General features: G+C 49.0%; 1 protein-coding gene across 5 annotated transcripts in view; it reads right to left on the reverse strand.

The window, feature by feature from the left end:
- LOC140403227 (microtubule-associated serine/threonine-protein kinase 1-like) overlaps window positions 1-26,322 on the reverse strand; it is a 217,797-nt gene that overhangs the window by 121,907 nt on the left and 69,568 nt on the right. The window lies entirely within an intron of this gene.

Raw genomic sequence — 26,322 nt, forward strand, 5'->3', positions numbered from 1 at the left:
GGAGTTCCAGGATTTGGGCCCAGCGGCGGTGAAGGAACGGCCGATATATTTCCAAGTCAGGCTGGTGAGTGGCTTGGAGGAGAACTTCCAGGAGATGGTGTTCCCATGTATCTACTGCCCTTGTCCTTCTAGGTGGTAGAGGTTGTGGCTTTGGAAGGTGCTGCCTAAGGAGCATTGGTGCGTTCCTGCAGTGTTTCTTCAGATGGTACACACATCGGTGGTGGAGGGTTTGAATGTTTGTGGAAGGGCTGCCAATCAAGCGGGGCTGCTTTGTCCTGGATGGTGTTGAGCTTCTTGAGTGTTGTTGGAGCTGCACTCATCCAGGCAAGTGGAGGGTATTCCATCACACTCCTGACTTGTGCCTTGTAGGTGGTGGACAGGCTCTGGTGGTCAGAAGGTGAGTTACTTGCCGCAGGATTCCCAGCCTCTGACCTACTCTTGCACCCTCAGTATTTATATGGGTCGTTCATTAGCTGGGGAAAGCACTTTGTGGAGTATAGTGAAACATACTCCATTAATGCCACCTTCTCAAGGGCAATTAGGGATGGGCCTAGCCAGGGACACCCACAACCCACAAAAATAATGTTTTTAAATTATTGCATTGCAGAAATCTGTCGCTGGATTGAGGCTTCGCGAGGCAAGGTAAATCCGTGGAGCTAGTCTGTGTGAACACTGGGTCTCTCTCTATCTGATACAGGGGTGCTCAGCATATTCTGCTTTGCTGTCACATCGCACTCCCAAAATAGGGACAAAAAAACCCCAGTAATTACGAATGCTTCTTCGGCCAGAGAAAGATGTCATCTTAATCATATATCACTAAACTGTAAGCCTTTCTCCTAACTTCAGAGTGTAACATCTGAGAACTACCCTGAGTGTTGCTCAATTAGTTAGAATCTCAAAGAACAGCTCAAAGCACCTTAGTGAGACTGAAGACCATTCACCAGAACAAACAGCCCTCCCAAACACACAGCAAATAATAACCTCTGTCACTCACATTCTTCAAGAAGCAAATTAACATCTAGCGGATAATGATTATCACAGCTTTGGGCCATGAACACCTTTGAGCTGGAAGGGTTTATTAAAGAGAATTAACTCGGAAAGCAGCTCATTAAGTATCAGCTGCGATCCCCCTGACTGTCAATCACAAACCCACCAATCCTTTACTGCCTTTTTGGAGGGAGTATAGCTTTTATTTGTTCAGTCAGAGCTGCAGGGCTTCAGCTAGACAAGGCCCTGGTTAGACTCCACCTGGAGGATGTGAGCAGCTCTGAGCACCATATCTTAGGGCGGGTATACTGACCTTGGAAGGAGTGCAGCATAGGGTAGAAATCTCGCAACCAGCCCGGGGCAGGTTTGGTGAAGTGCGGCGAATCTGGTGAGAGCCAAAACGTGACCAACCCGCTGGCATAAAATCAAGTTGCAATGCTCCAATGGCAGTTTAATAGTGTGTTCCTCTTCCCACTGGCAGGTGGCGCAAACACCATTTACTGTCATTTCCCCTGCTTGAAGTTGGAGAACTTCAGGGGGTCATTTTTCAGCACCATGTTGGCGCTCTTGCGTGCAGATTTAGAGCCCAGTCCCCTGGGGGCCATATTCAGGGTGTCGGACCTGCCGGAGTTGCAGACAGAAGCGGGGGGGGGCAGACATTTTAGCCTTCACCTCATTGATCGCTCGCAGGTGAGTTCTGTTGGGGTGGAGGTCAGCTTCTCCCGCCTGTGCCTCAGTGTGGCCGGGGGATCTAATGGAATTCCTGTATTTGGAGAAGGTGGAATTTTCTCTGAGGGGCTGCGAGTGAGGGGTTCCGCAAGAGATGGGTCTGGTTGGTATTGCATTCTGGGGAGCTGATTGCCGCCAACTGCTACGGGGGAGGGGGGGTTGTATTGGGTGGGTTTATTTTGTAACTGTTATGTGTTTTATGTTTAATTGTTAAAATGTTAAAAATTGATTTAAAAATTTGAATAAAAATATTTTTGAAAAAAAAACTTTCTTTGCATCTCATGAATGCTCATTAAAACTGCTGGCGGTCTGCATCCCATCAGGCCTTTCAATCTTGCGTCATGCCAGCGGGAATTTACATTTACACCAGCGTCAAACGCGATTGCTAATAAGTGGAGTGCACAAGGCGGTCCCCACAGCTCCCCAGAGACTTTGTGGTGAGTGTTTCTGCCACAGTGTTGTGCTGCTCTTGATGCACTCTACATTCGTCTGTCAGGACAGATTAATTTTCAGTTAATGAGGTTCCAAGGGCTGAATTTAGCGCCAAATCCCGCTATTCTGGTCGGCAGGGCGGGGGCGGGGGTGGGGGGGCACCTGCAATTGCCACTCGGTCTCAAAATAGGAGAATTCCACCCAAAGGTTTACCAGAACGATTCCTGAACTCCAAGGGTTACATTGTGAGGAGAGATTACACAAACCAGGTTGCAGGCTCTGGAATTTAGAAGGTTCGAGTGGTGATTTGATCAGTTTTCAGAATTTTAAGGGCAACATATAGCGAAAGAGACCGTCCTGCTTATTTCCTTTGCTCCCATTTCTTTTATTTGCTTTTTATTATTTTGGTCCATAGAACCATAATCGGGATGTGCCTTAAAGGAGAAGACTCAGTTGAAACAGCCTGCTTTCCAGGACACTGTGTTCCCAGGCTCTGTATTTTGGAGAGGAGATACCAGACTCCTCAGCACCGAGTGGATCTTAGGAATCAGGTTGTGGAGGGAGTCGATTCGATTGGTTAACGGGCAACCGGTGAGTTGGCCAGGAGCAGTGTTCTGTCTGACAACAGTCATTGATTGGTTCTTGCATGATGCTTTCTGAGAGAACTTGACAGGAGTGTTTAGACTTTGGAAATGAAAAGAATGCTCTCTCTCTCTCCCGCTTGCTGCAGTGAAAGAACTGCCCTATCGGTCTGAAAGCAGTGAGTGCCTGGCCCATCCTTCGCGGTTAACCTGAAATGATGCCGAGTCTGCAGGAAAAGTAGACAATCTTGCCAGAGAAAAATCATCTCAAGCCGTGAAGGAAGAAGTACCAAAACGAAAACCTGAACTTCAGAAAGACATTTACTGGAAGTCATCCCAGTGCATCAAAGATCCTTTATCCTTTTATTTTTATTAATCTTTTCTTTCCCTTTCCACTACCCTTGCCCCTCTGTGTTATTTGTCTGTGTGTGTGTATATAAATATAAATATATATATATATATATATATATAGATAGATAGATAGAGAGAGAGAGACGGAGAGAGACAGAGTCAGAGAGAGAGAGTGGGGCGAGTTAGAATCATAGAATTTACAGTGCAGAAGGAGGCCATTCGGCCCATCGAGTCTGCACTGGTCCTTGGAAAGGGCACCCTACTTAAGCCACCCCAGTAACCCCATCTAACCTAATTTGGACACCAAAGGCAATTTAGCACGGCCTATCCACCTAACCTGTACATCTTTGGACTGTGGGAGAAAACCGGAGCACCCGGAGGAAACCCATGCAGACACGAGGAGAACGTGCAGACTCCGCATAGACAGCCACCCAAGCCGGGAATCGAACCTGGGACCCTGGAGCTGTGAAGCAACAGTGCTAACCACTGTGCTACCGTGCTGCCCAGGAAGGGGGGCATTTCGAAAGGCGTAGTAGCCAGTTACATTTTCTGTCCTTTAATTATTATATTACTGTACATAATAAAAGGTTACTCGTGTTTCAAAGTTAAAGATCTGGCGACTGTAGTTTATTGGCCTCAGCCAAGGACCTTGGGTATTTTAAATAAAATCTAATTTCTCCTGTGTTGTAACTCCGGGTGAAGTGGGGCTGGAATTGGCCATGCACTAGCCCAGGGTGTCGTGACAATAGAGAGAAACTATTTCTGCTGGTTGAGGAGTCGAAGACAGGGGTTATTGTCTAAATCATAGAGCTAGATCTTCCAGGAGTGGAATTAGAAACATTTTTACACACAAACGGAGGGTGAAGTTTGGAACACTCTCCCACAAGCAGCAATCGACACGAGATCAATTGCTAATTTTAAATCTGAGATTGATAAATTAAAGATATTAAGGGATATTGGGAGCAGACGGGTATCTGGAGTTGGTTTGCATGATTCCATTGGACGGTGGAGCAGGATTGAGGGGCTTAGTGGCCTGGTCCTGATCCTATGTACTCAAGTTCCGAAGGCAAAGTTAGTGCTCATTATGACGACCTGGGTTGGCACTGAGAAGGGCTTCTGTGCCCATCATAGGAGCCAGAATCTGTGGCTTGCAATCCCACAATTGATCCTGTGTTGCAGCTGACTTGAAAGCTCAGGATTCGAGCGGCTAACCGGCCAACTTACTGGTCGTCGGGCTGGTCAGCAGCTGGTTAACTGGAATGGGGAATGAATGCCCCACTCCCCGACTCGCCTCAGGATGTGTAGCCCAAGACCCCGTTTCTCTGCCCGCTCTGACCCCGGTGTAAAGAGGCCATTAACATGCACATAGCAACAGGGAGAAGGCGTAGTTTATTCAACCCTTCTAACCCGCTCCACCATTTAATAAGATTACAGCTAAACTGATCGTAACCTCAAACCTCCATTCCATCAACCCCACCCCAATAACCTTTTACCGCACCCCCCTTGCTGACCAACAATCTATCCACCTCCGCCTTAAAAATATTCAGAGATGCTGCCTCCACCACTTTTTCAGGAAGAGCATTCCAGAGACTCAGAACCCTCTGGGAGAAAACAGCCTCGTCTCTGTTTCAAGTGGGTGACCTCTTATTTTTATTACAGATCATTTAATGCGCTGTTGAAGGCAGAACACGCAGCCCAACACACCACACTACCCCCCCCCCCCCCCCCCCCCACCACCACAACACCCAGCTCTGTTTCTTACAGAGCCAAGCAGGAAATCCCCCATCGTGTTTGTATCCTCGACCTGGATCCTGACCACAGCATAGAGAATCATAGAATTTACATCAGTAACAAGTATTCCCAAGAGAAATACAGGGCAGGCTAAACAACAATTCAAACTTATCTGCATAAATACAAAATATTAGGGAGGTGGAGAAGATAAGGACTCATTAACCCATCCGAATATCAGCCCCGCCATTTTCCCATTCCAGCATCTGTTAGACAAATCTGGTACAGTACAAGTTGTTCAGTTAGGTGTTGTGATTTTTTCCCTCTATTTTAAAGGAAAGCTGCATCATGGCATTAATTATATATAGTCACTCGGTCCATTGTGCTCATGTTAGCTCTCTGGTAGAGCTAGTCACCTGGCCTCACTCCTTCGTGCCTTACCCCCCTGCATTTTCTAGCGTGTTCACTTAAAGACCCAATTGCTTTTGGTTTTGCCATGGGACTCCCATAAGCGAAGTCGCAAAACACGCAAGGACAATTGTTCTTGGGGTCACTTCATGTGAATCGGTCTTCAGAGATGAAAGAAGATCTAAGGATCTCATGAAACATCCCAAGGTGAAATCAGCAGGCTGACAGGAAGTTGGATCGATCAGGATAATGTTTCAGTCCACAGGCTCAATCAGTGCAAAATATCCAGTTAATAAAACAATTGGATGTACCACATATCCCCTTCTGACTGCCACTCAATTCTCTGTTGACTCTCTGACCCACTGCTGAAACACATTAACCTCATGTACCTCCCTCAGCAAGAGATCTTCTTCAATCATTTACACCCGAAGTTTGGAGAATCATTTGCAAAGTAACAAACATCTAGCCGCGTCAACCTCTTGCTGTTAGTTCATCTGTGAAGTGTGTTGCTGCTTTAATTAAATGTGGAAGTTATTCACTTTTGTTTCCAGAGCTGTCAATATTGAACAAACCACAAAAGATTTTTTCAGTCATGAGAGCCCAGCATTAAAGGAAAAGCAGTGTTTGAGGCGAGGAGGTTAAATCGACGGCGCCAGAACCCTTCGACATATTGGCCGTAATTCTTTGACCGTTGCGATCCCAGCGGCGTCGCCAAGCAACGCGCGGCTGGGGGGCCGGTAATCCAGCTTGTTATCGCCGAATCTTCACTGACACTCAGCCAAACTTCTGGGGCGGGATTTGTGATCCTGAGGCTAAGTGTTGACGCCGTCGGAAACGCGTCACTGAGCGCTGCAGTATCCATGCATGCGCAGTTGCACCAACGCGCGCATGCGCAGTTGCTTCCTTCAACGCACCGGCCCCGACGCAACATGGCGCAGGACTTACATGGGCCGGCGTGGAAGAAAGGGGGCCCCCAGCCAGAGGGGCCGGCCCGCCGATTGGTGGGCCCCGATCGCGGGCCAAGTCACATCGGAGGGCCCCCCCCCCCCCCGGGGTTGGACCACCCCCCCCCCACAGGCCGCCCCCTCTCGACCCTTCCGCGCCGAGGTCCCGCCGGCTGAGAGCAGGTGTGGATGGCGCTGGCGACACTCAGCGTTTTTACGACGGCCGCTCGGCCCATCCCGGGCCGAGGATCGGCTGGCCGGCCGCATAGAGTGGCTCCCGACCGGCACCGCGCCAACCACGCCGGAGCCAATGGCGTCAATTCTCCCCTCCGCGGAGGATCGCGTGCCGGCGTCGGGGCGGTGTGGGGCGACTCGCGCCGGCCGCGGGGATTCTCCGGCCCGGCCCCGGGTTGAGGGAATCCCACCCCTGGTGTCAGAGGATTATTGCCATTGACCGAGGAAATGCGACAAAGATTCAGTGGACCAGTTTCCTGGGATGTGGGGATTGTGAAATGAGAAGAGATCAAGTAGACCGTGGTCTATATCCCTGGAGTTTAGAAAATGGAGAGGTGGTCTAATTGAATAGGCAAAATTCTCAAGGGGCTTGACGGAGGAGATACTGGCCAGCTGCTTCCCTCTGGCTAAGGAATCTAAAATACTGGGTCAGAAAAAGGATTCAGCCGCTTAGAACTGAGAGGAGGGGGAGTTTCTGCACTCAAGTGGGAAGTGAATCTTTGGAATTTTCCACCCAGGGAGCTCCCTGTATGTTCAGCCATTGTGGATATCAAGGCAAAGGTCGATAAAGATTTTGTTGCTAAGTTATTGATGAATGGGTAGAAGATTAGACATGGTAGTACGGAACAGCTGAGCAGGTTCGGAGGGCCAAATGGCCGACTCCAGCTCCTATTTCATGGGTGTGATAACCCTACAAAAACCATGAGGAATCACGTTGACCTCCCCTTGGGGTTTGAGGAGTACGGGTTCCCACGGTAACGGGCAGAGGCACGCCCAGCTGGGCCTCGTTATCGAGCCTTTTAAATACTGTCCCAGACCTGGCCTGGGAGTTGCCGTGATTCTCAGCAAAATTGGTTTTCGTGTCTCTTGGATTATTATACTAATGTTAGGGAGGGTGGGACTGGAGATGGAAAGCAGGAAGTCGGAATAAAAGGAAAGAAAGGTTTGCATTTATATGGCACCTTTCCTAACCTCAGGACGCCCCGGAGGGCTTTAATTCCAATCAAGTACATTTGAACTGTAGTTATTGTTGTTGTAACTTGGGAAACATGGCAGCAATGTTGTGCACAACAAGATCTCTGAAACAGCGATGAATTCATAAGCAGACAATTTGTCTTGTCAAGTTGGTTGAGGGATAAATGTTGGCCAGGGTACCGGGGAGCACTCCCCTGCTTATCTTCACAACAGTGGCAACGGATCTTCTATGTTCACCTGAGAGGGTTAATGGATACCTTGGCTTAGTGTCTCATTGAAAAACAGACTCCCTCAAACCTGCACTGGGATTATCAACCTGGATCTTGCACTCCAATTTTTGATGTGGAGGTGCGTTGGACTGGGGTGGGCATAGTAAGAAGTCTTACAACACCAGGTTAAAGTCCAACAGGTTTATTTGGAATCACTAGCTTTCGGAGCGTAGCTTCACTCGCCTGATGAAGGAACTGCGCTCCGAAAGCTAGTGATTCCAAATAAACCTGTTGGACTTTAACCTGGTGTTGTAAGACTTCTTACTCCAACTCTTGGCAGTGGGATCCATCGAGCGTTGGCGACCTTAAGGGGCAGTTGTCTGAAATTACGCACCAGAGGGTAAACAGGGCTAGAAGCAGGAAAAGAACAGAACCACTTTGGCAATACACCCACGCTGCCGTTTCCAGACACTCAGCAGAGTGGCGTCACTTCACCAAAGATGTGCAGCTTAGGTGGATTGGCCTTGCTAAATTGCCCCCTAGTGTTCAAAGGTTAGGTGGAGTTACGGAGATAGGTGGGGGGCTGGGGGCTAGGTGTGGGGTGCTCTTTTGGAGGGTCGGTGCAGACTCGATGGGCCAATCGGCCTCCGTCTGCACTTTAGGGATTCTATAATTCACCAGAATGTTTCCACCCTCTAATCCCAACCGTTTACACGACAATTAAGCATTTGAAAAAGTGACAATGAGGCCATTAAACTACAGCTATGTGCTTTCAGTGTCCAGTTCAACAGAAATTATCCTCATTACTGCAAACAACGCTCATCAACCTCCTATCCACACGAGGTGGAGGAGGAACTCTGGATGCTGTGATTAAGCCCTGCCATTAAGCGGCTATTAAACTCTGCCCTTAATCGACAACACACTTAAACTCACTCAGCAGCCTGCATCCAAAACCTTTAATTCAAAGATTGCACCATTTAAGTTCTCCCAAAAAAAAAAAACCATTGTATTTATGTGGTGGCTTTAATGTAAAAAACATTCCAAGATGCATCAGAGTTGCAAATTTGACCAAGTGTTCAGTTAGGGAGCCCTACAGACAAGGGAGGACTAGAAAAGATTCAAATGATTTACAACAATTATGCCAGAACTGAGAGGCGGCACGGTGGCACAGTGGTTAGCACTGTTGCTTCACAGCGCCAGGGTCCCAGGTTCGATTCCCGGCTTGGGTCACTGTCTGAGCGGAGTCTGCACGTTCTCCCCGTGTCTGCGTGGGTTTCCTCTGGGTGCTCCGGTTTCCTCCCACAAGTCCTGAAAGACGTGCTTCTTAGGTGAATTGGACATTCTGAATTCTCCCTCTGTGTACCCAAACAGCGCCGGAATGTGGCGACTAGGGGTCTTTCACAGTAACTTCATTGCAGTGTTAACGTAAGCCTACTTGTGACAATAAAGATTATTATTATTAAGGTTATAACTATCAGGAAAGACTTAGCCAGGCTGCTGATTCTTCTATCCGTAAAGCCCAGATTCCCTGTTTCCAAAGAAGCAGCCAAGCTCCCATGGTACAGTTTACAGACAAGAGTTAAAGAAAGTAATTCTGATCCTGTAATTGCCTTGTTCTTCTCACTGTCTTAGTCCTATGATCTCCTTTACTCTGAAACTCTGTCATTACTTATGCCTCTCTTTTTTTCTCTGCCTCATCTGCTCTCTAATTCTTTGTGCGTGTTCTTCTCTCTCACTTGTCCGTCACGGAGATGCTCGCAATCTCGTCCCAAAACAAGATTCTGGGGCGGGATATTCCACGCGCCTGCGCGGCATGTTTTACGGCGGCAAAGGTCGCCTGCCGTTGGCCGTCCGGGACCTTCTCCCATCGAGGAACCTTCCCCTGCGGTTGGGTTTGGGGGTGGGGGGTGCAGGGGACATCGGCGGCAGGACTGGACGATCCCACTCACTTTAAAAAAAACTTTCATTTACATATCAGCCTTTCAAGATGCCCCAACGTACATTACATCCAATGAAGTCACAGCTATAATGTAGGAAAATTGGCAGCCACTTTGTGCACAGAAAGCTCCCCAAAACAGTTATGAAATCATAACCAAATGATTGCTAATTGTGGAATAAACATTGACCAGAGCACTGGGGAACTTTTCCCTGTTGACTGGAAGGTGGTACCTCTGGCAGTGCAGCACTCCCTGTCGTGTCTGCGCCAGCCATCAAATACCTATTTATTCTGAACCCATTTCCCAGCTCTTGGCCCATAGCCATGCCTGCTCTGACATGTCAAGTGCCCATTTAAATACTTCTCAAGTTCCGAGGGTTCCCGCCTCTACCACCCTTTCAGTGAGTTCCAGATTCCCACCACCCTCTGGGCAAAAATGTTTTCACTCAAATCCCCTCTAAATCGCTCATGACTGGACGAGGATCCACAAATGGAACGTGGCCAGTCTGACAGAGGAAGTCAAAAAGGACCTGCAGAGGTGGAACACACTCCCACTCTCCCTGGCAGGGAGAGTACAGACAATCAAAATGAACGTACTGCCCAGATACCTCTTCCTACTAAGATCCATCCCGATCTATATCCCCAAGGCCTTTTTCAGTGTACTGGACAAATTAATCATGGTGTTTGTATGAGGCGAAAGAATGCTAGGATCACAAAGAAGGTCCTGCAGAAAACAAAATCCAGGGGAGGGCTAGCCACTGGGCAGCGATGGCGGAAAGAGTGATGGATAAAGGAGTCAGAGGCCGAGTGGGTGCGTGCGGAGGAGGCCCCCTGCAAGGGGACCTCTCTCCGCGCCCTCGCCACGGTGGCACTCCCATCCCCGCCCAAGAAACATTTCAGCAGCCCGGTGGTGAGAGCCACCTTCCAGACATGGAACCAACTATGGCAGCAATTCGGACTGACCGAAATGTCCGACAAAACCCCCCATCTGCAATAACCACAGGTTCACACCAGCACTCACCCACGCCACCTTCAAAAGGTGGAGACAGGATGGGGGGGACATTGACAGTCAGGGAGCTATACACCGACGGCAGGGTCAGAATACTGGAAGAACGGACGCAGAGATTCCAACTAGCTAAAGGCAACAAACTCGGATACCTGCAGCTTAAAAACTTCCTACGGAAGGAGACAAAGAAATACCCTCGACCACCACGACAGACACTATTAGAAGAACTACTGGATGCAGACATCCTAGGCAGAGGGAACTGCAGTGACATGCACGAACGACTGCTGGAGAGGGCCGACACCAAACTGGACACGACAAGGAGGAAATGGGAGGAAGACTTGGGGTTCGAAATAGGGTGGGGATTCTGGAGCGGAGCACTGCACAGGGTCAACTCTACCTCCACATGCACGAGGCTCAACCTAACGCAACTAAAAGTAGTACATAGAGCCCACTTGACCAGAACCCGAATAAGCAGGTTCTTCCCGGAGGTGGAGGATAGATGTGAACGGTGCCAAGGAGGCCCGGCCAACCACCCCACATGTTCTGGTCTTGCACCAGATTTGCTGGGTGTTGGACAGCCTTCTTCGCGGCAATGTCCAAAGTGGTGGGGCTGAGGGTGGAGCCATGCCCGAAAGTGGCGGTCTTTGGGGTATCAGATCAGCTGGATATCTTCATCGGGAGGAGGCGGACGCCCTTGCCTTCCTGATCACCCACCGTAGAATCCTGCTTGGTTGGCGATCAGCAGCACCACCCAAAGCTGCAGACCGGCTGTCCGACCTCTCAGAATTTCTCCAAATGGAGAAAATCAAGTTCACCATCCGTGGTTCAGAAGAGGGCTTCCACAAAACATAGGAGCTATTCACCCGACTGTTCCGAGGCCTGTTTGTGGCCAACACATAAATAAATAAATAGCCAGTAGCCAGGGAGAAATAGCCAGGTCAAGATAGAAAGAAGAAAGCGAGGGAGGACCGGGGAGTGGCGGGGGGCGCGGGGGGGGGGGGGGGGGGGGGGGGGGTGAATCAGAAAGAGGAGCTGAAGGTGGGAGGGGTTAGGGAGGATTGTACGCTGAGCCAGACGGCGTCAGACTGTAAATAGAGAAACCTAAGAAGGAACCTTTGTGACTGTACAATAAATGAAAACGAACGGCAATGTATATAATTTTGGAAATGCCAATAAAAAGATTTTTTATAAATCTCCTCGAAATCTCCTGTCCCGACCTTAAATCGATGCCCCCTGGTTATTGACTCCTCTCCTAAAGGCAAACATATCTTCCAACCTACCCAATCTATGTCCCAGCTTAGGACTGAGAAGCGAGAGTGCCACCCACTGAGCCAGGGAAGCCAATACAGTTAGCAATTATCCTCTCTTCCCACTTAAACCGAGAGATTGAATCACTACACCGTGACAGAAAGCATTATAAAATGTTCAGGATCCGATAGTATATTAAAGGACATCACATGTCAAGTAGCTCTGGGCATAATTGGGTTGTCAGCCGCCCTGTCATATCTTTCACTCTCGATCGAGTTCTCTCTGATTTCAATGAAATCAAAGAGGAACGTGTGCGCTTTGGCATGTTTGTGACTTCACCGTGTCCTGCGCCTACCTGAGCTGCATGGACATTAGATTAAGACACTTACTGACTTCTAAAGGGGCCTGTTTAAAAATCAGATCCAGCCGAGAGAGGACAGGCGCGCCTATCGATCATCATTGACTTCAGTTAAGCTTTTCGGACTCTGCGTGTTGCAACAACAATAACATGCATTTATATAGCGCCTTTAAGTGTGGTAACACATCCCACGCTGTTCACCACAGAGCATACAAGTAATATCCCAGCAGCAGCGATGAACCCGGAAGTGGAAAGGAGAGAGGAACCCAGGAAAACTACAATCACCTGAGGAAGGAGCAGTGCTCCGAAAGCTAGTGATTCGAAACACCTGTTGGACTTTAACTTGGTGTTGTAAGACTTCTGACTACAATCACCAGAGAAGTGGTACTGAGCAAATTGTCGGATCTGCGGGCTGACACGTCCCCGGCTCCTGATGGACTTTATCCCGATCCTGATGGGCTTGTCCCATGAGATAGTTGGTGCGTTGCTTTTAATCTTTGAAAACTCCCTGGATGAAAGTCCTATCAGGTTGGAAGATAGCAAATGTAACTCCGTTACTCAAAAAGGGAGGGAGACAGAAAGTGGGAATCTACAGGCCAGTTAGCCTCAGAGCTGTTGTAGGGGAAACGTTAGAAGGGCACTTGGATAAGCTCAATGTAACCAGGAAGTGACAACATGGTTTTTTGAAAGGGAAATCACGTTTAACCAACTTATTGGAGTTTGAGGAAGTAACATGTGCTGTGGATAAAGGGGAACCGGTAGATGTACTGTACTTAGATTTCCAGAAGGTATTTGATAAGGTGCCACAGCAAGGGTTATTGTAGAAAATAAAAGCTCATTTTATAGGGGATAACATATTGGCATGGATAGTAGATTGGCGGCTAACAGGAAGCAGAGAGTTGGCATAAATGGGTCTTTTTCAGGATCATTAGATGTATCGAGTAGTGTACCACAGCGTGGGTGCTGGGACCTCAACCGTTTACCGTCTTGGAGGAAGGGATTGAAATGAAATGAAATGAAAATCGCTTATTGTCACAAGTAGGCTTCAAATGAAGTTACTGTGAAAAGCCCCTAGTCGCCACATTCTGGCGCCTGTTCGGGGAGGCTGGTACGGGAATTGAACCGTGCTGCTGGCCTGCCTTGGTCTGCTTTCAAAGCCAGCGATTTAGCTTTGTGCTAAACCAGCGATGGTTGCCTAATTTACGAATGACACAAAGATAGAACATAGAGCATACAGTGCAGAAGGAGGCCATTTGGCCCATCGAGTCTGCGCCAACCCAGTTAAGTCTCACTTCCACCCTATCCCCGTTACCCAATAACTCCTAACCTTTTTGGTCACTAAGGGCAATTTAGCACGGCCAATCCACCTAACCTGCACGTCTTTGGACTGTGGGAGGAAACCAGAGCACCCGGAGGAAACCCACGCACACACGGGGAGAACGTGCAGACTCCGCGCAGACAGTGACCCAGCGGGGAATCGAATCTGGGACCCTGCCGCTGTGAAGCCACAGTGCTAGCCACTTGTGCTACCGTGCTGCCCACATGTAGGTAAGGAAAGTAAATTGTGAAGAGGAAATAAAGTCCACAGAAGGTTAACTAATTGGCCAAAGATCTGACAAATGGAATATGTATAATGTGGGGAAAAAATGAAATTGTCCATTTTGGCAGGAAGAATCAAAAAGAAGCACATTATCTAAATGGTGAGAGATTGCAGAGCTTTGAGGCACACAGGATCTGGGTGTCCTAGTGCATGAATCTCAAAAGGCCAGTGTGTAAGCTTAGCAAGGAATTAGGAAAGCTAATAGAATGATATCATTTATTTTGAGGGGAAGTGGGGGTAGAGGTTGGGCGTGGGCGGGAGGTGGGAAACGATCCTTGGTTTAAATTAAAGCTTGGGGCTATAATGGACATAGTACATGATGGGTACACGTTTCAGAAGCCTGAATAAGCCCCAGTGTTCATGCCCCATTGATACAGGAGCTGGGGCCTAATGCACTGGAGCAACACAGACATTTCAGGTCATGTCACTGGTGACTCCACATTCCTCTGGCGAGATGAAAATCACAGACATTGTGCGTAACTTGTTTTTTAAAAATTCATACTCAGAGCTTTGGCATCGCTGGCATTCCTTACCCAACAATCGTGCAGCTTAAACCACCAAGGACTTGCCCAGGGCTGATAGGGTCACACCTTCAGCATTTTAACCCAGTGAAGATCAAGGAGCAATTCAAGATGGTGTACTCGGGAGAGCAACTTGGAAGATGTGGACTAGTGACAGTCTACCAAAGGAGCCTGGGTGGGTTGCTGCACTGCATCCTGTAGACAGTACACTCTGCAGCCAGTGGTGGAGTCAATGGATGTTTGCAGTGGCCTACGCGGTGTCAGTTAATAATGATGTCTGCAAAAGAGTCGACTACTACAGGCAGAAATGTTTCCGGATGTTAGAATGGTTTCAACAGGCCAGGTGCTGTGAATTCTGCAGCGAGTAACTCACCTGCTGACTTCCCAAACCTGTCCATCATTTACAAGGCACAAGTCAGGGGTGTGATGGAATATTCTCCGGTTTCCTGGATGAGCGCAGCTCCGACAGAACTCAAGAAACTCAACACCATCCAGAACAAAGCAGCCCCGCTTGATTGCCACCCCATCCATCACCTTAAACATTCATTCCCGCCACCACCAACGCAGTGACAGCAGTGTGCACCACCTACAAGGTGCAGTGTAGCGATTTACCAAGTTTCTTTCAACAGCACCTTCCAAAGCCATGATCCCAACCATCTAGATGGACAAGGGCAACAGAAGTATGGCCACTGCAAATATCCACCTGCAGTTTCCCTCCAAGCCACACACCATCCTGCCTTGGAAATATATCTCCATTTCTTCACTGTCGTTGGAGCAAAATCCTGGAACTCCCTCTCTAACAGCGCTATAGGTATACCTACATCACATGGACTGCAGCGGATCAAGAAGGCGGCTCACCACCACCTTCTCTAGGGGCAATTAAGGATGGGCAACAAATGGTGGGCCTAGCCAACAATGTCCACATTCATGTGAAAGATTACCTTTTAACCTGATTAATTAAAGTGATTTCATTGGATTGATCAGGTTGAGCACAACCCGTTGATTGGAAGAGATCGCAGGGCACGATTTTGAAGTGGTTCGGACAGGGGAGGGAATTACCCTGTTCTTCTTCAAAATAGAATCTTCTCCAGCCACCTCGAAAGGTGGACTGAGCTTTACATTTTCATGTCTCACCCAAAGGCCTCCACCTCCAACAGTGAGGCACTCCCTCAGTACTGCACTGGAGTATCGGCCTAGAATTTGTACTCAAATCTCTGACTTGGAGTCACAAGTGGAACTCATTGAACCGCGGCCGAACATGAAGGAAAAGAAAGGGGAGAAATGAACGTCACAACACCTAAAGAGGTCCCTGCTCAGAGTCATTAAGGTCTAGAGCACGGATAAAGCCCCTTTGGCCCATCATTGAAGAAAATACATGTTTTTTTAAAAATGTAGCAATAAATTCCTCCTTGGGTATTGTTTGCGGCAGTGCCCAGGGGTTAACCTCCAGTTTCTGAGCGCTCCAGGGTAATTCTGGCGGGTTAGCAACCCTCTCAGGCGAAGATATCAAATGAAACATCAGTCGTGCTACAATTATCAGCTCTTCAAAAGCGGTGTGTTAATTGGGCAGGTAGATCAGGTCGTGAACTCTTCCAAGCCGATTTCTTTAACAAATCAACAGAAGAAAATATTTTTAAGAAAGAGGCCATGGGAAGCATAAAGCATCTTAGCAACGTGCCATAGCAACAGAGTTCCTCAGAGCACATTTTAGGTTATGTCATTATAATTTCCATTTTGTCCATATTCAATGGTTAACTCTGTGGCTCCCGTGACAGGGTCCAGGCTGATTCGGCTGTTTGAGGGGGCGGGGGAGGGTAAATGTGAGCGCTGTGGGAGGGGCCCGGCCACACATGTACGTATGTTCTGGGCATGTCCCAGGCCCGTGAGATTTTGGGTCTCCATCTTCAACACCTTGTTGGCGATTCTACAAATTGAGCTGGAGTCCAGTCCCTTAGGGGCCATATTCGGGATGTCAGACCTGCCGGAGCTGCTAACGGGGGGGGGGGGGGGGGGGGGGGGTCCTAGCCTTCGCCTCGCTGATCACTCGAAGGCGGCTCCTGTTGGAATTCCCGGACACTCCGGGGAAATAGAACATAGAACATAGAACAATACAGCGCAGTACAGGCCCTTCGGCCCACGATGTTGCACCGAAACAAAAGCCATCTAACCTACACTATGCCATTATCATCCATATGTTTATCCAATAAACTTTTAAATGCCCTCAATGTTGGCGAGTTCACTACTGTAGCAGGTAGGGCATTCCACGGCCTCACTACTCTTTGCGTAAAGAATCTACCTCTGACCTCTGTCCTATATCTATTACCCCTCAGTTTAAAGTTATGTCCCCTCATGCCAGCCATATTCATCCGCGGGAGAAGGCTCTCACTGTCCACCCTATCCAACCCCCTGATCATTTTGTATGCCTCTATTAAGTCTCCTCTTAACCTTCTTCTCTCCAACGAAAACAACCTCAAGTCCATCAGCCTTTCCTCATAAGATTTTCCCTCCATACCAGGCAACATCCTGGTAAATCTCCTCTGCACCCGCTCCAAAGCCTCCACGTCCTTCCTATAACGCGGTGACCAGAACTGTACGCAATACTCCAAATGCGGCCGTACCAGAGGACTGTACAGCTGCAACATGACCTCCCGACTCCGGAACTCAATCCCTCTACCAATAAAGGCCAACACTCCATAGGCCTTCTTCACAACCCTATCAACCTGGGTGGCAACTTTCAGGGATCTATGTACATGGACACCTAGATCCCTCTGCTCATCCACACTTTCAAGAACTTTACCATTAGCCAAATATTCCGCATTCCTGTTATTCCTTCCAAAGTGAATCACCTCACACTTCTCTACATTAAACTCCATTTGCCACCTCTCAGCCCAGCTCTGCAGCTTATCTATATCCCTCTGTAACCTGCTACATCCTTCCACACTATCGACAACACCACCGACTTTAGTATCGTCTGCAAATTTACTCACCCACCCTTCTGCGCCTTCCTCTAGGTCATTGATAAAAATGACAAACAGCAACGGCCCCAGAACAGATCCTTGTGGTACTCCACTTGTGACTGTACTCCATTCTGAACATTTCCCATCAACCACCACCCTCTGTCTTCTTTCAGCTAGCCAATTTCTGATCCACATCTCTAAATCACCCTCAATCCCCAGCCTCCGTATTTTTTGCAATAGCCTACCGTGGGGAACCTTATCAAACGCTTTGCTGAAATCCATATACACCACATCAACTGCTCTACCCTCGTCTACTTGGTCAGTCACCTTCTCAAAGAACTCAATAAGGTTTGTGAGGCATGACCTACCCTTCACAAAGCCATGCTGACTATCCCTGATCATATTATTCCTATCTAGATGATTATAAATCTTGTCTCTTATAATCCCCTCCAAGACTTTACCCACTACAGACGTGAGGCTCACCGGTCTATAGTTGCCGGGGTTGTCTCTGCTCCCCTTTTTGAACAAAGGGACCACATTTGCTGTCCTCCAGTCCTCTGGCACTATTCCTGTAGCCAATGATGACATAAAAATCAAAGCCAAAGGTCCAGCAATCTCTTCCCTGGCCTCCCAGAGAATCCTAGGATAAATCCCATCAGGTCCCGGGGACTTATCTATTTTCAGCCTGTCCAGAATTGCCAACACCTCTTCCCTACGTACCTCAATGCCATCTATTCTATTAGCCTGGGGCTCAGCATTCTCCTCCACAACATTATCTTTTTCCTGAGTGAATACTGACGAAAACTATTCATTTAGTATCTCGCCTATCTCTTCAGACTCCACACACAATTTCCCATCCCTGTCCTTGACTGGTCCTACTCTTTCCCTAGTCATTCGCTTATTCCTGACATACCTATAGAAAGCTTTTGGGTTTTCCTTGATCCTTCCTGCCAAATACTTCTCATGTCCCCTCCTTGCTCGTCTTAGCTCTCTCTTTAGATCCTTCCTCGCTACCTTGTAACTATCCATTGCCCCAACCGAAACTTCACACTTCATCTTCACATAGGCCTCCTTCTTCCTCTTAACAAGAGATTCCACTTCCTTGGTAAACCACGGTTCCCTCGCTCGACGCCTTCCTCCCTGTCTGACCGGTACATACTTATCAAGAACACGCAGTAGCTGATCCTTGAACAAGCCCCACTTATCCAGTGTGCCCAACACTTGCAGCCTACTTCTCCACCTTATCCCCCCCAAGTCACGTCTAATGGCATCATAATTGCCCTTCCCCCAGCTATAACTCTTGCCCTGCGGTGTATACTTATCCCTTTCCATCATTAACGTAAACGTCACCGAATTGTGGTCACTGTCCCCAAAGTGCTCTCCTACCTCCAAATCCAACACCTGGCCTGGTTCATTACCCAAAACCAAATCCAACGTGGCCTCGCCTCTTGTTGGCCTGTCAACATATTGTTTCAGGAAACCCTCCTGCACACACTGTACAAAAAACGACCCATCTATTGTACTCGAACTATATCTTTTCCAGTCAATATTTGGAAAGTTAAAGTCTCCCATAATAACTACCCTGTTACTTGCGCTCATATCCAGAATCATCTTCGCCATCCTTTCCTCTACATCCCTAGAACTATTAGGAGGCCTATAAAAAACTCCCAACAGGGTGACCTCTCCTTTCCTGTTTCTAACTTCAGCCCATACTACCTCGGAAGAAGAGTCCCCATCTAGCATCCTCTCCGCCACCGTAATACTGCTCTTGACTAGCAGCGCCACACCTCCCCCTCTTTTGCCTCCTTCTCTGAGCTTACTAAAACACCTAAACCCCGGAACCTGCAACATCCATTCCTGTCCCTGCTCTATCCATGTCTCCGAAATGGCCACAACATCGAAGTCCCAGGTACCAACCCATGCTGCCAGTTCCCCTACCTTGTTTCGTATACTCCTGGCATTGAAGTAGACACACTTCAAACCACCTACCTGAACACTGGCCCCCTCCTGCGACGTCAAATCTGTGCTCCTGACCTCTATACTCTCATTCTCCCTTACCCTAAAACTACAATCCAGGTTCCCATCCCCCTGCTGCATTAGTTTAACCCCCCCCCCCAAAGAGCACTAACAAATCTCCCCCCCAGGATATTTGTGCCCCTCAGGTTCAGATGTAGACCATCCTGTCTGTAGAGGTCCCACCTTCCCCAGAAAGAGCCCCAGTTATCCAGTTATCTAGAAATCCTAGAGGGTTGGCGTCCCGGGGACCTAAATCCGTCAACAGACAGAAATCCAGAAGTTCACAGCAAACCACACTCCTTTGCTATTCCAATATCTTCCATCTGGTTGGCCACTATCCCCTTAATATGGAAATAAATGGTTTCCGGACTGGCGGACAGTGCAACTCATAGAAACAAGTTACGTATTTGTCTATTTATACCAGGACGGGGAATATCTGGGTTAAATAGTCATCGGCAGAAACTTTTAGGGTTTCAACTGAAGCAAAATGGCAAGTGAAGGGATTGTAACAGCTCAAAATTGAGCACGATGGGACCATCAGCAGCAGCAGAATTATATTTCACCTCAATCTTTAACCTCATGGCTGGCACATCCCTCAATCTACCATTACCACCAAACCAAGGAACCAACACAATGAGGAGAATAGAAGTGACAGCACCAGGCATACCCAACAATGAGATACCAACCCGGTGGAGCAACAGCACAGGACATCATGCTAAAGCGCAGAAGCAGCATCTTACAAACAGAGCCTCGCCATCCCACAACCAATGGATTAGATCAAGGTTCTGCAGATCTGCCGCATCTAGTCGGGAATGTTGGCAGACAGGAGGAGGGAGCTCCACAAATGTATCCACAGTGGCAGCAGAGAGCCGCATGTGAGTGCAAAGGACAAGGCTGAAGTCTTTGCAACCGTCTTCAGCCAGACGTGCCGAGTGGACGATCCATCTCAGCCTCCTCCTGAGGTCCCCAGCATCACAGATGCCAGTCTTCAGCCAATTCCATTCACTCCACATGATATCAAGAAAACAGCTGAGCGCAACAAATGCAGCAAAGCGATGGGTCCTAACAACTTAGCCATGGTTTTATGGCCCCTCCCCACAAGTGGGATATTACAATCGATATCACACATTATAAAGAATGGAGATTTAAATGGCACACCATATGGGAAGTGGGGAGACACCCCATAGCAGGGCCGTCTGCTTGGCCCTTGAGCTCCACAGTGATCTGGACCCCGAACCAAGGTGCCCCGGTACAGTTACAACACGAGCACCTTGCCAATCAAGTGGAATCTTTTTTCCAGTTCTTGTCCCGGGCACAAAAAGTAAGGAAAATCCAACCCGGCTTTTGTCAGGGCCGCGGAGAACCCACACCGGGTTTGTTGAAACAAAAGCGAAATTGATTTTACAACTACTATTATACACAGCTCCAGTAGTTCCCTACTGGGTCTCCTTTCTAGCCAATGCCTAACTGGCTGGCTTTATTTATGATAAGACTATACATTGTTTAGAGGTCCCCGCCTCCTTTGCCCCCCCCCCCCAACCAGGCCGCCCCCGAATGCATGCACGCCGAGGTCCCGCCGGGTAGGACCACATGTGAACGCCACCGGCGGGCGGGACTCAGCCTATCTCGGCAGCCACTCGGCCCATCCTGCGCGGAGAATCGCCGGGGGGGGGGGGGGGGGGCTCTGGCACCGTGCCGAATGCGCCAGCGCCAATGGTGCCGATTCTCCGGTGACCAGAGAATCGTTGGGGCGGCATCACGTGAATCGCGCCCGGCCCAGCGATTCTCCGACCCGGCCCGAGGTCAGAGAATCCCGCCCATGATCTCCGCTCAAGTGGATGAGTGCCACTCCAACAGCATTCAAGATGGTCAAGACCATCCAAAGCAAAGTGGTCCCTTGATAGGCACCTTGTTCGCTACCTAAAACATATACTTCATCCACCACAATGGCAGCCGTGTGTACCGTCTACAGGATGCACTGCAGCAAACCATTGCGGCTTCTTTGACAGCACCTTCCAAACCTACCTAGAAGGACAAGGGCAGCAGACACATGGGAACACCATCACCTACAAGTTCCCCTCCAAGCCACACGCCACCCTGACTTGGAAATACACCAGCCGTTCCTTCACAGTCGTTGGAGTTCCCTCCCTAGCAGCACGGTGGGTGTACCTACACCACGGGGCCCGCAGCGGCTCACCACCACCTTCTCAAGGGCAATTAAGGGCGGGCAGTAGTAATGCTTGCCTCGCCAGCGACATCCACATCACGAGAACGAATAAAAATGAATTGTGTCTTTTGTGCTGGATGATGAGTGAGCTCATTCCAGCTGTTTGCAATGACCTTGGGAGGGCAGAGCTATGTTGAAAGCTCCAGAGGTTTAATGAGTCTTTTGTTCCGTTAGTCCTTGAACTTCATTACCAACCTGTCAGAACTGGTTAAACTCCAGGACTTGATGAAAACTGCAACATCAAATGGCGTTTTTTTTAAATTCCATACGATGTGGACATCATTGGCAAGGCCAGCAGTTGTTGCCATGTTGCCCTTGGGAAGGCAATGGTGGGCTGCCTTCTTGAATACAACAGGACCCTACTGTTAAAGATGCCACTTTAGAGGGCAGCTAATAGTCAACCATTCTGGGTCAGGACTGGAGTCACATATAGGCCAGAGAATGCAATGGTGGCAGCACGGGAGCTCAGTGGTTAGCACAATTCCTTCACAGCTCCAGGGCCCCAGGTTCGATTCCCGGCTTGGGTCACTGTCTGTGTGGAGTCTGCACGTTCTACCCGTGTGTGCGTGGGTTTCCTCCGGGTGCTCCGGTTTCCTCCCACAGTCCAAAGATGTGCAGGTTAGGTGGATTGGCCGCGCTAAATTGCCCTTAGTGTCCAAAACAGGTTAGGAGGGGTTACTGGGATACGGGGATAGGGTGGAGGTGTGGGGTGTTCTTTCCAAGGGGCGGTGCTGACTCGATGGGCCAAATGACCTCCTTCTGCGCTGTAAATTCGATGTAAAGCACAACAGGGAGCTGGTTTGGTTCCCATGACTGCCTGACAGTTTCTGGTGCATGAGAGTCCCACAGTTATGTTATAGAATTTACCTCCCCTTGCCCCCTTTTGGCCCAGGTTCAGGCTCGCAGGTTTGGCCTGGGGGGATGGGTAGGGGGGTGGGGGGAGGGAATAGAGGGGTGGGGGTATTCCCCACTTAGACCTGCTGGTAAAATTGCAGTTGTACAGAACATTTACACCCAAATTGCACGTGGAAGAAGTATCCCTCCCATTCCTTCCTCCAGATTGAAAGTGGAGAACAAGACCAGGACACGACAGGGAGTGGGACTTCACTGCTCAGGTTGTCTATTTACTTTGCCCAAGAGCACTGTGCCTCAGGATTGATGAAGTCCCATTGGAGGGCCCGTGCTGGGCTTTATTCTAAACCTGTTGTACCTGACCTTGAACCGGGAGCAGAGAGATTTTACAAGGATTCAGGTTTTCAAGATTTAAGTTACAAAATACGTTCCCTCCGGCCACCCCCCCCCCCACTGAGGCGGTGTTCACTGTAGCTGCCCATCGCTGAGTAGCCACCCTCTCGTCTAACAAAGCAGCACTAAAGTCAGCCGGGCCCTGACAGAAATTGGCAAGTCCTGTGCATTGGCTTGTGGATACCAACAGATCACGTTAAGAGGTGGGACAAAGTGGTAACCCTTGCACGCCTCCCTGCACAGTTCAAGCACGAGGACAATCTGAAGCTGCCAACCTAGCAAAGGCGTCCTCACGTTCAGGAATGTGGAAGTGCCAATGTGTCGCCGCTGTGACGGATCGAAGACGTCTCAATGGAACAATCAACCATGTTGCCTCTTTCACAATATTCTCCAGACTTCACCTTGAACAGAGCGTCGAATGTGTCTCACAGGCCTTAATTTTACCTATTGGCAATGGGCTGAGAGGTGGGAAGGCTGGCAAAATGACGTGGGAAGGCATTGGGGGAACGGACCTGATGTATCTCCGTTGTCATATCATTTTACCAGCAGTGGGAAAGCTGGCATTTGGGTCGCCTGCCAGCAGCCCAAATGAACCACTCAAGTAGCAAAGAAAAGACCTCTCTCTGCTGGCATTTTGCCCACCCAGAGGGGCTCACCAGTGCGTGGAGGTACGGCCCAGTGAAATCACACGGCACTGTCTGTCCTCAGCGACCCTTCTACCCCTGCGAAACCCCACCCTAATTGCTACACCCTGCCCGACTGGCTCCAGCTCAACATACCTATCTTCAGGACAGCACGGTGGCGCAGCGGTAGCACTGCAGTCTCACGGCACCGAGGTCCCAGGTTCGCTCCCGGCTCTGGGTCACTGTCCGTGTGGAGTTTGCACATTCTCCCCGTGTTTGCGTGGGTTTCGCCCCCACAACCTAAAGATGTGCAAGGTAGGTGGATTGAACACGTTAAATTGCCCCTTAAATTGGAAAAAATAAATTGGGTACTCTAAATTTAAAAAAAACATACCTATCTTCGAAGGTGCTCTATCATCACACTCATCCTCAAGGTGCAACCCTGGCAATGGCCACCGCAAATGGTGGCACTACTGAGACTGCTGAACTGCCAGTCCTCTGAGCCAGCGGCATCAGGTCTGCCACCCTCAACAGGCCTGACAGGGGCCACCTAAGTGGATGCCCTAATTGGATTCTGTGGTCAAGGAGGGTTCGTCTTCTGCCTTCGACCCTAGCACTTCAGCTCCATCGCAAAATTCAACAGGAAATTAATTATCATAAAAATGACACATTATTAGGAAAATAAACCAACCAGCCTGTTCCTTTATTTGAGGTGAGTTACTTGCCGTGGGATTCCTAGCCTTTGACCTGCCCTGGTAACCACAGTATTAATATGGCTAGTCCAGTTCAGTTTCTGATCAATGGTAACCCCCAGGATGTTGATAGTGGGGGATTCAGAGATGGTAAAGCCATTGAATGTCAAGGGGCAGTGGTTAGACGCTCTCGTAGGAGATGGTCATTGCCTGGCACTTGTGTAGCTCGAAAGTAACTTGCCACTTGTCAGCCCAAGCCTGGATATTGTCCAGGTCTTGCTGCATTTGGATAGGGACTGCTCCATTATCTGAGGAGTCGCGAATGGTGCTGCTCATTGTGCAGACATCCGCAAACATCCCCACTTCTGACCTTATGATGGAAGGAAGGTCTTTGATGGAGCAGCTGTAGATGGTTGGGCCTAGGACACTACCCCGAGGAACTCTTGCAGTGATGGCCTGGAGCTGAGATGATGGACCTCCAACCACCACAACCATCTTCATTTGTGCCAGGTATGACTCCAACCAGTGGAGAGTTGTTCCCCAGATTCCAAGGACTTTGCATTGAACAGAGATGTACCTACTGGTATATTGTGTGTGCATCTGTGTGCAGGTTTATATCTATGTGACTATTTCCTTATTATTTGAGTTTAGGTCCACAGCAATGTGGTTGACTGTTCCCTGCCCTGTGAAATGGCCAAGTGAGCCATTCAGTTCAAAGGCAATTAGGGATGGGCAACAAATGCTGGCCTTACCAGTGAAACTCACATCCCGGGAAAGAATAAAGAAAAGAAGAATCTGTGTCTGTCATTATTTTCCGTATATTTGTGTTCTGTGCAACTTGGTGGGGAACATGCAGCTGGTGGCACTCGCATGAGTCTGCTGGCCTCGTCCTTCTCATTGTTAGAGGTCACAGACTTGGAGAGTGATGTTGAAGGAGGCTTGTTGTATGAATATTTAGTGAGGGGGGGGAGAGAGACATGCTGCAGTGCATCTTGGCGATGGTGCACACGGCTGCCACGGGTGCGTCGGTGGTGGAGGGAGTGAATGTTGATTTAAGGTGGTGGAAGGGGTGTCGATCTAGTGGGGCTGCTTTGACCAGAATGGTCTCAAGTTCCTGGAGTGTTGTTTGTTGGACAGCCGCCAGGGTACCTGCGTCACCGCCTTTGGGAAAGGCCGACCAAATTAAGGACCAGTCACTCAGGTAGCCAACGGCAGACTTTTGCCAAGATTAGGGACCCAGCCCCCCCCACAAAGGTGAAAATCCCATCCACCCCCCCCCCCCCCCCAAGAGCACCTAGCCATTCAAAGACCCAGGGACCCAGGCCACAGGTGGATGAGGATTGATGGTAGTCACGGGGTGGGGTGGAGGGGAGGGTGAACGCGGTACACGAGCCTTCCCACCTGAGACTTAATCTCAGGGCAGAAGCAAGACGGGGGTGGAGTCCCAGCGTGGGCCACCCAGCACCTGTTTAAATCCCTCACCACCAAACCGGTCTGTGAGAAGTGGGTTAAATTCCTCCATATGTCTACGTATCTTTGAATGTATGTGTGTGTATGTATATATGTGCTTATATATGTTTGTATATATACACATGTGCATATGTATGAGTATGGATATGTGTATGTCTATATCTGTATATGTATATGTGTGTATGTCTGTCTGTATGCATATGTAGATGTGTGTGCAAGTCTATATACATATGTGTATATGTATATGAGTATGTGGATGTGTGTGAATGTCGATATACAAATGTGCATATGCGTGCGTATGTCTATATACATGTGTGTCTGCATAGAACATAGAACATAATCAAATACAGCACAGAACAGGCCCTTCGGCCCACGATGTTGTGCCGAACCTTTGTGCTAGATTAATCATAGATTATCATTGAATTTACAGTGCAGAAGGAGGCCATTCGGCCCATTGAGTCTGCACCAGCTCTTGGAAAGAGCACCCTACCCAAAGTCAACACCTCCACCCAACACTAAGGGCAATTTTGGACACTAAGGGCAATTTATCATGGCGAATCCACCTAACCTGCACATCTTTGGACTGTGGGAGGAAACCGGAGCACCCGGAGGAAACCCACGCAGACACGGGGAGGACGTGCAGACTCCGCACAGCCAGTGACCCAAGCATAATCGAACCTGGGACCCTGGAGCTGTGAAGCAATTGTGCTATCCACAATGCTACCGTGCTGCCCTTAAGAACAAATAAATCTACACTATATCATTTTACCGTAATCCATGTACCTATCCAATAGCTGCTTGAAGGTCCCTAATGTTTCCGACTCAACTACTTCCACAGGCAGTGC

The sequence above is a fragment of the Scyliorhinus torazame genome, chromosome 27 (assembly GCF_047496885.1).
Source record: "Scyliorhinus torazame isolate Kashiwa2021f chromosome 27, sScyTor2.1, whole genome shotgun sequence".
NCBI lineage: Eukaryota > Metazoa > Chordata > Chondrichthyes > Carcharhiniformes > Scyliorhinidae > Scyliorhinus > Scyliorhinus torazame.